The sequence below is a fragment of the Cyprinus carpio genome, unplaced genomic scaffold, assembly GCF_018340385.1.
Source record: "Cyprinus carpio isolate SPL01 unplaced genomic scaffold, ASM1834038v1 S000006695, whole genome shotgun sequence".
Classification (NCBI taxonomy): domain Eukaryota; kingdom Metazoa; phylum Chordata; class Actinopteri; order Cypriniformes; family Cyprinidae; genus Cyprinus; species Cyprinus carpio.
Window position 1 is genome coordinate 106,527 of NW_024879307.1, and position 13,748 is coordinate 120,274.

Here is a 13,748-nt window from a genome sequence, read left to right on the forward strand (position 1 = left end):
GGCCAGGCGGGCGCCGGCGTCGCCCCGTTCCTCGCGCTCGTCTTTGCGGCCGCCCTGTTCGAGAGGATAATAGTATTGAGTTTCAACTAAAAAATATTACACAGTTTTTAACATGATTAATAATTTGAAAGTTTCTTGTCACCAAATCAGCAGGATGTAGAATGATCTAGCGCATGATAGGGATCATGTGACTCTAAGGACTGGAGTAATGGTTGCTAAAAAAGCAGCTTTGACATCCATGAATAATAGTGTAAAATATATTAAATAAAAACATAGGTAAATTTAATTATAATAATGTTATTTTAGAAAATATGAAATATTAATGATTTTCACACTTTATTTATTTTTTACTGTAAATTAGTGAACATAAGAAACCTTCTTAAAAAACGAAAACTAAAAATCTTACAGGACCCAACTTTTTGTGAACGGTAGTCGGTAGTTTATCTCACATGTGCACCATTATTTCTTGTAATTGCAACTTTAAATGTTTATGCGAGTTCATTTTTCATAATGTGACTTTTTATGTTACAATTTGACATTGTATCTTATTTTAAAGGTAACAGGCTTCCATAAATTTGTGAACATGCTGAACCATTAATTTCAACACCTTCAGATTAAACTCCTGCACAGTAATTTATTCCACTTTAAAAAGGTCTTTGTCATCTGATAAACTCTTGTTTGTCTGATAAAATGTTTGCTTTGTTTTGATTGCTGCGGTAAATAATGTGAGTAGGTGTTACCAGCACTCAGACCTCAATTGTCACCATCCACTTAAATGCCAGAGGGATGGATCCAGTTGCAGGAAGAAAAGTAAAAAGCTCACCTCATGCTGATGAGAGGGACATCTCCATTTCTGAAGATAAAGAGCAGGATGTTCTCTAGGTAGCTTTATCATTGAGAAGTTGGCCTCTTTTCATTGTAAAGAGAAAGATCGGGTTTTCCCACAGGCATTTGGGTATCTTGAGGGTCCAACAGTGGCGGAGTCTGACTTGGGGGAGTCCTGAGGAAGCCCAGTCTGGGATCATTCAAGCGTTGTCTCAAGAATGTTGACACGATAGTCCACAGAAATACGAGCCAAACCATCATTCAAGTTTTTCACAAAATGCAATCAAACCTGAAAAAAATCAAACTAATTGGTGACACGAAAACTAATTGGGTGGGTGGATGGTAGTGATGGAGTGGAGTGGTAGTTATGGGGCCTGACACCTGTCTTTGTGTTACATAACAGGAACTGTAGAGAGACCTTGATCCTGGACACAAAAACAGCACATTAGATCCTAAGGGGAGACCTTAGAGGGAGCTTGGGTAAGCAGAGAGTATAAGCCATAGCAGCCAGCATTTCTCCGCGACCTCTGGTGATGTTTTAAAAAACTGCTTGTCTCTGAAGTATCCAGGCTCCAGTAACGACTGGTATTGAGATTTTATTCTGGCTGTATGGCACTTGGGAGCTACTCCTAATTTACATTTCCAACTGTTGCCCGACATCAGAGGCATGCGACCTTGGGTGCTACAATGAGGAGTCACGCTGCATGTAGAGCACCTACACTGGGGAAAACACAGGGTTACATTTGGAGTCAGATTGGCCCCCAGCTTCCCCTGCCTGACTTCATTGAGCAAAAATGCTTTAAAGTGGCATTTTCTAGTGGAGACTTGTTTTGCTAAGCGCTGATGCTGTGAAGACAGATGACATGCCAAAATAAAGTAAGCCACACTCAGCTGCACACTGGGAGTCAAGTGAATTTGTTCCTAAATGTTTTTGGGTGTGTTGTCCCTGCATGTATGATTCACATCTTGGTATGTCCTGTTTTTCATTCAGGGGTTTGTCCAGGAACATTCAGGATGCATTACACACATCATGGATGGCACTGTGTCATCCCAGCTAACTTACTTCTTGCAAAGTTATGAACAAATGTTCTTCCAGTAACATTAATAGAATGTTTGTTCAAATTGTTCACAGTCTTTGATAATGTCTTTGATAATGATGTTCTCTCAAAGCGGATAGCACAAAATATTATTTCATTAGTAAGACGTTATATCTGAAATATTTTAGTTGGGTTTTTTTTTTTTTTTTGATTGCTTACTACTTGTTTTAGAATGTTTCAAAAAAAAAAAAAAAATCTACGTCTTCATTAATATAATGTTTTAAATTAATTTAATGTAGTGTTTTTGAATAATGCATATTCAATCAATGTTTACATTAGGTATATTGATAACTTTAACAATAACTGTATAATTTACATACTAATGCACAATAGCATTCGGTTTATTATACATTGAGCATTGCAACTTCTTTGTTGTCTGCAGCTTTAAATACTTGAGCTCTTCATTAAAAGCAGGATGGTTCCGATGTTATCAATCATGCGGCTGATACTGAAAATTAAAAATTTGAAAGTGAATCCAATGATATTGTTTCTCCGATGCCGTTATCATTATAAGGTACGTGTGGTGTGGACTTTTCTATTCTTTTAAGTTTAGAACAATTTGTGCAACTATATATTTATCATTATCATTATAGTCATCAAAGAAAACATTCAAAAATAAACTGGATGTGTTTGAACGTTCAGAGAGCATTTAGACATAATGTTTTTCACATAAATTAATGTTAGCAAAATAGTCTTTTTGTTAGCTGTAAAGTGTTGTTTTGTTGGACCTTCCTGTCAAAATAGTAATAAAAAATTAACTAAATAAGCTGTGGTAGGCAAAAGTGTGCCTACTTCACTTGCCAATCATGTCTCTGGGAGAGGTTGTGAATGTGAGAGCTTTTTGTATTTACTGTCGTATACCACCTGTGCATTTTAAGGTTAACCACAGCAGAACGATGCAACAGGCAAAATGGGACCTCATTTTCCAAAGCTATAAAAAGTCTGGTGTCACGCTAACCTCACCTGTAGAGTGTGACTGCAAAAACTATATTCAACCTATGACACCATGCAGGTGCTGCGGGCAGAAGCGTGGCCCTCTGATGTGCTTCCAGAGAGAAAATATTTTCAATGGATCTTAAGACACTCTGGCATGATGGGCTGTTTATGGGTTTCACTGCTCATAAGGAGCCAGACGTAAGATTGTGGGGTCTGGAGTTGATTTTTTTTCCTCCCTGGTGGAGTGTTAAGTAAACATGATAAGCCTGAAATAAAGCACACAGTCATGATTCCAGTCGTCTGTCTGGTAGAAGTTGTGTGATAATCTGACATTTTAAAAAAACATATATTTTTTTTTTTTTTAGACTGACCTGTATTCTTTGTTGATCTAATCATTGATTTCAACATCAATGACATTTTAAGATTTTAACAAAAGAAGTACTACAAATGTCACATTTTAACTGATTATTGTTCAGCTTGTATGGTGACAGTACAAATAAATTTGCTTGATTGATTGATTCTTGATTGATTGGATTGATTGATTGATTGGTAGGAAATATGCAAAATATGTAAACAATTATTTTTTTTTAATGTCCACTACCATTCAAAAGGTTTTGTTGTTTTTTTTTTATTTTAGCAAGGATGCATTCAATTCTACTACGCAAAGTGACGAGTAAAAGATTTTCATTTCTTTTTAAAAAAAATGCTGTTTCTTTGAATTGTCTGTTTATCAAAGAACTCTGGGGAAAAAAATGCATCACAGCTAACCAGTTAAGCCGTACACTTTGGTTTTTTGAATCTGCACCCACAAATTCATTATCCGTGCGCATTCGGCAATCTGTTCCCCTGGCTTGTAAGCTGTGTACTCACAGATTCATGCAGCAAGCTCCTAGGTAGCTATGTGTTAACAAATCATATTGTATATTGTTTTATTGCATTATTATGTGGAATAGGGCTACAGGAATGTCTTAAGTGATTCTCTATCAACTGTAATGGGTAAGGAGGTGGAATACAATGATTTAATAAGAAAATGTAAGGGCCAAAATCTTGTTTAATTTAGATAAACTTAGCACTTGATTACACATATTATATAATAAACCTGCCATTTTGTCTGACTTTGGAGTCATTTGTTCCTCTTTTGTCATATGTGCCATCCAAATAATGTGCTTGATTGACGTGATATTATTGCTTGTTGATTGAATTGATTGATTGGGTAGAACATATGCAAAATAGTAACATTATTTTTTGTTTTTTAATGTCCCCACTACCATTCAAAAGGTATTTTTTTTTTTTTTTTTTAAGCAAGGATGCAATTCATTTCACTACAATTGACCGTACATAATTTTCAATTTCTTTTTTCAAAACTGCTGGTTCCTTTTGAATTGTCGGTTTATCACCAAGCATCCTGGGGACAACAAAAGCAATCCAATTAACCATTAACTGTCCCTTTGGTTTTTGATCTGTACCCACGAATTCTTATCCGTGCGCATGCTTTCGCAATCTGTTTCCCTCAGAGTTTGTAAACACTTACTCACAGATTCATGCAGCAAGCTCCTAGGCAGCTTTGTGTTACCAACTTCATATTGTATATTGTTTAGATTGCATATTATTCTGTGGAAGCGGGCTACAGACATGGTGTCTTAATGATTTCTCTATCAACTGTAATGGGTAAGGAGGTGGCAACAATGATTTAATAAGAAAGTGTGCGTCAAAATCTTGATTATTAATTAATTTGGGATAAACTTACACTTGATTATTTATATATAAACCCGGTATTTTGTCTGACTTTGATCATTTGGCCTCTTTTGTCAGTCTTTTTGGATAAAAGCTTCTCTAATGCATATGTAACCTCAATGTAATAATAATAATAATAATAATATACTACCTAATAATAATAAAAATAGGTTAGTATTCTTATTCTATATTATTATTATTTAGGATAGTCTTATTATATAGGCATAACTAGTGCACCTAGACAGTAAAATGTTTTTCATAAATGATTTATGAATCTTTAATTTTTAAAGACCTTTACAGTTTTGGAAATGTGTTTTGTGTACTGTCATATTTTAACATTAAGACTTATTCAGTATTTGATTATACTCGCCTTTTGATGCATTCTTCATTGTTAATGTTCTAAATTAATAGTAAATAACTAAGGCCTATCATAACATGCAGTCATTACATTATTGTTTTGTATTGCTTTTTTACTTTCCTTTTACTTTACTCTATCGTTTTTTTTTTTTTTTTTTTTTAAATTCAGGAATTTTCTGTTCTCCTTTTTAGTATTTCTTTTAGCTATAAAAACACCGTTGGACGGGTATTTATCCATATTGTGGTTAATGTAAACACTAAAACGAGACTATTTTAGTGAGTGCGGTCATGGTCCATGGCTAACTATGCAAAAAATGTTTTTTAAATAATCCCAATACCATGCTCCCGCCCTAAACAGGTGGCCTGATTGAATTTGCCTATTGGGCGGGGGCCACAAATCCATGATTTTACAAACCCTGGTAACGGATTTCGGAAGCCCATAGTGCACGGATTATGAATTTGTGGGTATCGGATTCAAAACCGAAGGTACGGGTTTACAAAATCTGAGCATGGATTGAAATTGGTGGGTACAGTTTATTAATCTGTGGGTAATGCATTTGTTAAACTGAGGAAACAGTTTAAGAATTCCAGAGTATGGCTTTATAAATTGAAAGGACAAATTTTTACAGGACTTCCTGGGTCTGTGATAACACCACACACACACACACAATACTAATAATAATAATAATAATAATCTGCATATTAAAATGATTTCCAAAGGATCAGGTGACACCGAAGACTGGAGTAATGGCTGCTGAAAATTTAATCACAGGAATAAATTATTTTAAATATGTTAAAATTGAAAACAGTGATTTTAAATTGCAATAATATTTTATAACCATATACCGTTAATAAATAAATCAGCCTTTGGTGAGCATAAGAGATTCAAACACATTGTACCAACCCCCCCAAACTTTTGAAGGTAGGGTTTACCTAGATGTTGATTATATTTATATGTTTATTTTATTTATTCATTATTTTTATTTGTGTGTGTGTGTGTTGTGGTGTGTTTGTGTGTGTGTGTGTGGTGTGTGTGGTGTGTGTGTGGTGTGTGTGTGTGTGTTCTTTTTATGTGTATGAAAAGAGCACAAAGGATGTGAAATACCAGAGTGGTTTCTTGGATGGACCCAAACTGTTGAGAAGATGTTCACACGATCTTCAACGGGAATACCTAAAAACAAAACACAAACAAACTGTACATCTCAGCACATCAATCAAATCCATCAAACAAGACGCACCAAAAGTCATTCTAACAATTTAAGCAGCACACTTTCTCACGGACTATTACGGGTAACATTAACTATTTGGTATATACCATGAAATATGTTTTCACTTTATGTATACTACATGGAAACCATTGCATTATAGGAAAATGCTTCAACTTCTCAACTGCTATTCCTATTCCCAAGATTATAATGTTGACTTTAATGACTGCCAGGAGCTTTCATCTTGCCCAGATATGAAGAGCAGCTGGCTGGCCATAGGGAGTAATAACACTGAATCATACAGTGAACTCTTAACACTCAGACCACATCAAGGCCCACGTTTATGCTGAATGCCAGCGAGCAGGAAGGCTACAGAGGTTCTCACTCTTTACAACCTGCTTCATTATATCAGGAAAGGCTGCCAACAGTAGCATAACCTAGACTTTCGTATCTGCCACAATGCATATGCATACAATAAAACATGCTTTGTAATGTATAAGAATGGACTAAATATATTCATTGGACATGGCATGCAAAAGACAATGTAAAAATGTAAACAACTAACAATGTGAACAAGAAAAGGGAAAAATAACAGCACCAACAGAAGAAAATATTTTATTACAAGGCGCCTATTTAACAAAATGTTTTGCAAACTATTGCTGAGAGTAATCTGGGTAAGTGCAACTGTGGTAGGAATGATAGGCAGTTACTAGGATGTTTTGAGTGGTAGCTAGGGGTCACTGGTCTTGAGTCTGTGGTGTTTGCAGATGCACATCCAACAGAATGAATCTTTTTTCATAATTTTATGTATAATCTAATATATATTATAATACATATATATATATATTATATATATAGAGATAGATTATATATTATATATATATCGTGGCACTACAAGGTCAGGAGCTTGACCTTTAAAGTTGGGTCGGATTCTTAGGTCCTGGCCCCAGTCAAAGAAGCCTTTACAAGGATGTTGCTGGTAGGGAGTTCGCTTTGGAGACCCAGTTGCCAGATCCTCTGACTGACAGCTGTCTGAAGGGACCAAAGACAAGGACATAATAACAGCAACAAAACTATGTGGGGAAATCATACTCATGTTTAAGTTTCCATTTCATCTGTATGTATTAAAATGTCTGTTTCATTTTTTCAATTATACTATTGTGAAGGGACCAGCAAATTTGTTTCAAATCAGAGTGTTACTTCTATTTGCCACTTTGTGAAGTATACATTACATTAGAGCAGATTAGCTGTTTTCTATCTATGTATCCCATAGTCAGAGAATCAACATGAGATGTGTATAGCGCAATAGCAGTGTTTTTATGAAAGAGTGAGCCCTAAAACGTTTGAATCTGAATCCACTTACGAAGGACAGTAGAAGCTTGTTTTCCCTCCCCTTCTCCTTCTTTCCCTTCTTTGCAGATTTTTTCTTTGGGTGAAGCCTCCTTCTATCCAGAGACAGATGATAAGCAACAGAAAATCATTTTACAATTACAGCCTTCATAGTAACAGCAGTTCCAGCTTCTGAAAGAGAAACAGAACAACATACATTAAGAGCAGGTTGCATTTTATTTGAAGCATTATTTCTATCATGGTTTTTTAATGATTTTAGGGGTATTTTTGTTTGTTTTGTTTGTTTTTTGATAACCATGAGTAATCCTCTTTATTTATACCGCTTTACATTTACATCTTCTTTCTGGCTAAATGCATACAAAAAAAAAAAAAAAAAAAAATTTGTAAATGTAAATAACAAAAATGATAAAAAATTGCAATATTTTATAATGTCAATAGTTTAACAAAGTGTTTGAGAAAAGAAAAATCTTGATATTATTTCGCTTTGTTCAAAAGACTTTCCATAAGCAAGCACTGAAATTCCCCAGATGATTAATAACAATGTCTCCTCTCTCCGAGGACATACAGTTTCGAGCAAACTGCGCCTGGGCTGTCTCGGAGACTTTATGGTCCGTTGGCTCAGGAAATGTGGTTTCTGTTGTGTCCGTGACATTTAAAAATGGTTATGGGTGTTGTTTCCACTGGGGTGGGTCTGACAATGTGCTGCTAACAATATAAGCACATTGTTTTTTCCTCCACAAATGGTATGAGGACAAATAATTGAATTTAGTACCAAAACTAATAATTTTGCCCTTTGTAACATGCTAACTGATATTTATGTTACAAATGTTCTTGGTATCCTTGCATGTGCATTATAAGAAAATTAGCAGGATTAATTAATTTAAAAATGTTCTATAGGAAATGACTTTAGAAAGACAGAGTTATGCCTATAGTAAGACCTACATGTCAGCAGTTTGAAATATGCCAAACGTCGAACTATTCCACTCATGTACAGTCCTCTCTACAACACAACCATCCATGAGTGTTCCAAATGTAGAGGAGTGGAAACAATTGAAAAGATCAGCATAAGGAATTCCCCTCTGAGGAACGCTGCCAGAAAACTCCCCTGTCTAGACTCTTCCACCCTCCACCTCTGGAGGCCTGATTCTGCGCCAGTGCATTGATCATCATCTTAAGTGAAACAGGCCAGCGTTCATGCACACTCCTCCAGTATCTCACTCATTCCATCATTATTATCACCAGATGCTTGTGTTTCTCTTTCACATCTTTCCATATCTCTCAATCGCTTTCTGTCTCTCATTCCCTTCCTTTTCCCTGATTCAGCTGTCATCACAATTTGAGTTTAATGTTCTTCCTCGGAAAGACACACACACAAACACTGACTGCAGGCTCCAGTACATTATGAAGTATAGAAATTCAAGGTATGGATCATAATGTTTTACTACGAAGGTAATTTAAGGGAAAAAAGAGACATGGTTTCTTTATTTTCACAACAGACTAAATCTAGGTATACTTAACCCTTATTCAAATGAAACACTTTCCTCTCCTTTTTTTTTTTTTTTTTTTTTTGGGCCAGTCTGCCCTAGTAAGTCTGGACTGCTTCATTCACAGCTAAAAAAAAAGAAGAAAAAAAAAACTCACTCAGTTCCACTTATACACAGGTGAGTAAGTCTATTTTTTCATATCAGCGATCTCTGACCTATAACAAAGATCTGTACAGTAACCCAATGAAAGCAGATAAGTGTTCAGGAATGAAGTATTAGAGGTAGCTGAGGTGAGTACATGCATTGCTAGACTAAACTAGTATAATTTAACCCTTATTCAAATGAAACACTTCTCCTTCTCCTCTTTTTTTCTTTTTTTTTTTTTTTTTTTTTTTTGGGCTGTCTGCCCTTAGTAAGTCTGAGGTTTCCATCTTCACAGCTAAAAAAAGAAGAAAAAAAACTCACTCAGTTCCACTTATACACAGGTGAGGTTCATTTTTCATATCATGATCTCTGCATCTATACCAAAGATCTGTACAGTAACCTAATGAAAAGCAGATAAGTACCAGGAATGAAGCATTAGAGGTAGCTGAGGTGAGAATATATTTAATTATGTTCGATATATTAATTTAGGGCTTCCTACTGTAGCGCACACACAATATGTTACGGCAATCAGAAGAGGCATAAACAAATTGCTTGAAGTCTCCATATAGTGCCTGCCTGTTTCATCTCCATAGATAAGCATAAAAATTATAAAATATAAATATAAATGTGTTCATGTTGATCCAATAAATTAAAAAAATACATAAAAAAATCCTAAATAAAATAATAATGCTATAATAATTTTATAATACTAATATAATAGAAAAAAATGCTAAAATATATAACGTATAAGTAATAAATAAATAAATACAAATACAATTACGCCTATTAAATACAACCACAAAGATACAGACAAAAATACAATTACCCACTTAAACAAACAAACAAATGTTTCACTACATTCATTACACACACATATGATCAAAGATCATAGTTAGGCCCAAATTACATAATTTTAGCCTGACATATGATGCCTATGCTGGCAAACCTCATCACACTAATCTCAAATTGACATGCTTATATTTTATGTTTATGCAAATGCGTAAAGGTATAACAACGACCTGTGGATGCTTTGCGCATCAAGTTGAAGTTGCATTCAGGCATGATAGAAAATAAAGCAGGTTACGGCAGCAGATGGGGGAGAGGGAAAACATAGAAACAGCATCCTCCATGACGACGAGGAGGTTGGGATGACGATGATGGGGTGAAACACAACACAGAATGACACCATATACGCGCGTCGCACCTTCCCCGTTTATCATACACATTTAAAAACGTTTGATCGCACTTCTTTCTTTTTAAATATTACCCGCGGTTTCACTCACCATTTTAATATAATAACGGTTTGTTCTTCCGCAAATCAATCCAGTAGCGCTGACAGTGCAATCGGTCGTTAAAAAGCCTTCACGACCAGTCGCCGTTTTTCTATATCGCATTCCGCTCGTCGTTCCTTCAGTCAGCACACCCGCTGGAGTCGTGTTCATTACGACGGCGATTCCCTTCTGTTTTTCTTATCTTTTTTTTAATTTTAATATAGAACGCTTTACACGGACAGAATTAATCACACAGCTTCCACAGCAGCACTGGAATATAATGCAAGGCCATCACACTTGCTCTGCCGTTTCAGCACAAGCGTGTTCCTGAAAATGATCACACGCAGTGTTCTCTGTTTTGTCTATATGGCGCTTGAAGTTGTGCTTCTGTAACAGAAAGAAGAAAAACTGAAAGAATACATGATTGATGCAATCAAAAAAAGAATGAATGCAAGAAAGAAAATGCAAGGGTGAATGCAAGAAAGAATCAATGCAATGACAAATGCAATAAGAAATAAATGCAAAAACAAAAAACAAACAAAAAAAAAAAAATAAACAAAGACAGAGAGATAGCGAATAATGAATCTGTACAACAAAATATATTAAAAGGAAAGAAAGAAACAATAATTAAATAAGTAAATAATTAAAAGCTTAACCCTCATGTTAGGTTTTGGCCATTTTGACCTAAGATTTTATTTTTCCCGAAAATGATGTTATTGCAATGTACGAATACTTAATGACTTTGCTCACACGGGGTATTATACATTTTCAGCATAGCACAACGGTTAATGTTATTTATGTTATTTTATTTTATTTAATTTATTTTTTTAAATTTTTCCCTCTGTACTTGTTCCTAGCCGAATGAATGGTGCCGTTTTAAGCTTAAACAAGTGTGCCAGCCAACAGACACAAGGTGTGGATGTCTGTATTTTTAAGCACATTGGGACACAGGGGTTGAAGGAACCAGATTTTAGTGGAATGTAGCCATCAGGTATAGTCTCAAACTGAGGCCAAATACATTTTTGTTCAAACACTGTATTACTTCCTCAAAAGACAACACAAACATTAAGATGTGAACCAAAAGCAAAGTTTAGACACATTTCTCTCCCATGTAGATATTCTCCAAGGGTCCTGGGCGAATGGTGTTTGGATTAAGTGAGAATGAAAACACAGACATTCACAAATTTCCACAGGGCACTCTGGTGTTCAGCTAAGATCCAAAGACCTCCAGCAATGTTCATATGAATTATAAGCAATACTATACCTCCTTCATCAGCTTTGTCAGGACAATAGATGCCTTAGTCTCTGCTTTTCATTGTAGCAGAGCAGAAGATATTAATAATGCATGCACATAAACTAAATTACTGATTAATACCGGTTGAATTGAAACCCCAACAATAAATGACCAGGAACTAAGGGAGGCTTGTTTTGAGAAAACATCCAATGTTTGGCCAAAAGCCACATAGCTGATGGACAATGTAGCACTGGTCCAAAAATATGTCTGTACATTCTAGCAAATCGAATGTGGTATTATATCTGGCATGCACACTCCACATCACTATCAGTCTTCACACACCCCTGTGCTGACACATTCCTCATTAAAAATGAAAATAAAAACAGTCATAGGGTGAAGGTACCACTTTACTTTCTCAAAGACACTTCTTTTTGCCATATGATGGTGTGTAGCTCTCAACAGGTGATTGGCAAGCATTCCAGGGGTCTGAAAGAATATCAGGAAGACCCTAACTGACTCTGGATTAGTCATCACATATCGTCACTAGATGTGATAAATGACATGTAAAGGGACTGTCATAAGATGTGTAATGAAAAAGTCTAAATTATGAATTTAAAGAAGTTAGTCTAGATGGAGACATGCAAGAAATGATAGGAAGCTATTAATAAATCTGTATATCGCCTGTCTATGTCTATTTCAAGGATTCACACCGTTTCTCCTGCCAAAAAGCTGTAAAAAGAGCAATGACTCATCCTATAGGCTCTCACTCATTTGCTTCACAACATTTTTATCTGATAAAATATATAAGGTTCAGCTGTCTTGTGAAGTACAGAGTGTGATAGTTCCTTAAGTCGTAATTGCATCTTAGCAATAAATTGTTTTAACTTTTACTTTCCCTTTTTATATCTGTTGGAACAGACCCAAATGAATCAAAGTGAGCAGGTCAATAGCCTTTTTCTCACATTGGAACAGGACCAAATCACAGACTAGAAGCAATTTACAAGGAGAGAATTTACTCACCTGACATATTATATGGAGCTTTAACAGCTACAAATGTTCAGTACCGTACCAACAGAGATGAGTTGTTGAACACAAGAGGATTTTTTAAATATTTAGGATTTTACCATGACAACCATGTCTTTACTGTATGCTACTTAACATCATTACATCAATACCTTAACCGTGACAAATATCAGTGATTTGTTCAGTGTAGTTAATGTAAGCTAAAATTATTACAAATATTAAATGTAATAAAAACAAAAAAATACATATTAGATGAAAAACTTAAAAATTAGAAATATTGTCTTGATAACTAACTCAAATTAAATTAAAGTTTAAAGTGATAAGATTACTAAAACTAAAACTCAAAAATATAAATAAAGAGAAATAGAAATACAAAACATGACACAAGCACATAACAAAATTACTTAAACTATAACTAAAAGCAAAATATTTTTTTTAAAATACTAAAAATGTATATAAATAGTGCAAAAATAGCATTGAATTTGACTGAAAATCATCAGCATGTCATTATAACATCTAACGTGTCATATCCTCTATGACCTCATTGCAAAACAAAGATATGTTCTCACTAATGCTACAGTCGGATGCTAACTCAGTGTTTGCTGGCCAGACAGGCAGTGACCACAGTGACCTTTTCCTCCAATCCTCAAATAGCCTTGTTTGTAATTTCATTGTTTACTGTATATAGATTCAATATCAATGTGACTCACCGGACCACCATGAAAGCATAAGACACTGTAGTGTCTCAAACAAGGCAAAATAGCAATCTACTGAAACCCCTCCCCCATATACAGAGAGAGGGAGAGATTCTACTGGCAGAGGTGCTGACATCGCTGAGGTTTTGGGGTGGAATATGAACTAGCCCATAGTCTGCACATGAACCTCCAGTTCTGGCGGCACCAATACTCACCGTTTACATTTCTGTACTGAGGATCCATAAGCAATATTTCCTGCAACCGTAGAGGGGCAAATACTTCTACAAAGAAAAACAAAGTAGCAAAATAAAGCATCAGGCAGTGTATCTTGAACCAGTACCATAGTTCAAAAACTAAAATAAAAAATAAACTATTCCTGGCAAAACGAATCAT

The 13,748-nt window shown here is 35.3% G+C and overlaps 1 pseudogene; it reads right to left on the reverse strand.

Moving 5' to 3' along the window:
• The window catches only part of LOC122144490, a 16,910-nt pseudogene extending 9,286 nt beyond the window's left edge, over positions 1-7,624 (reverse strand).
• Between the last annotated feature and the right edge of the window lie 6,124 nt (positions 7,625-13,748).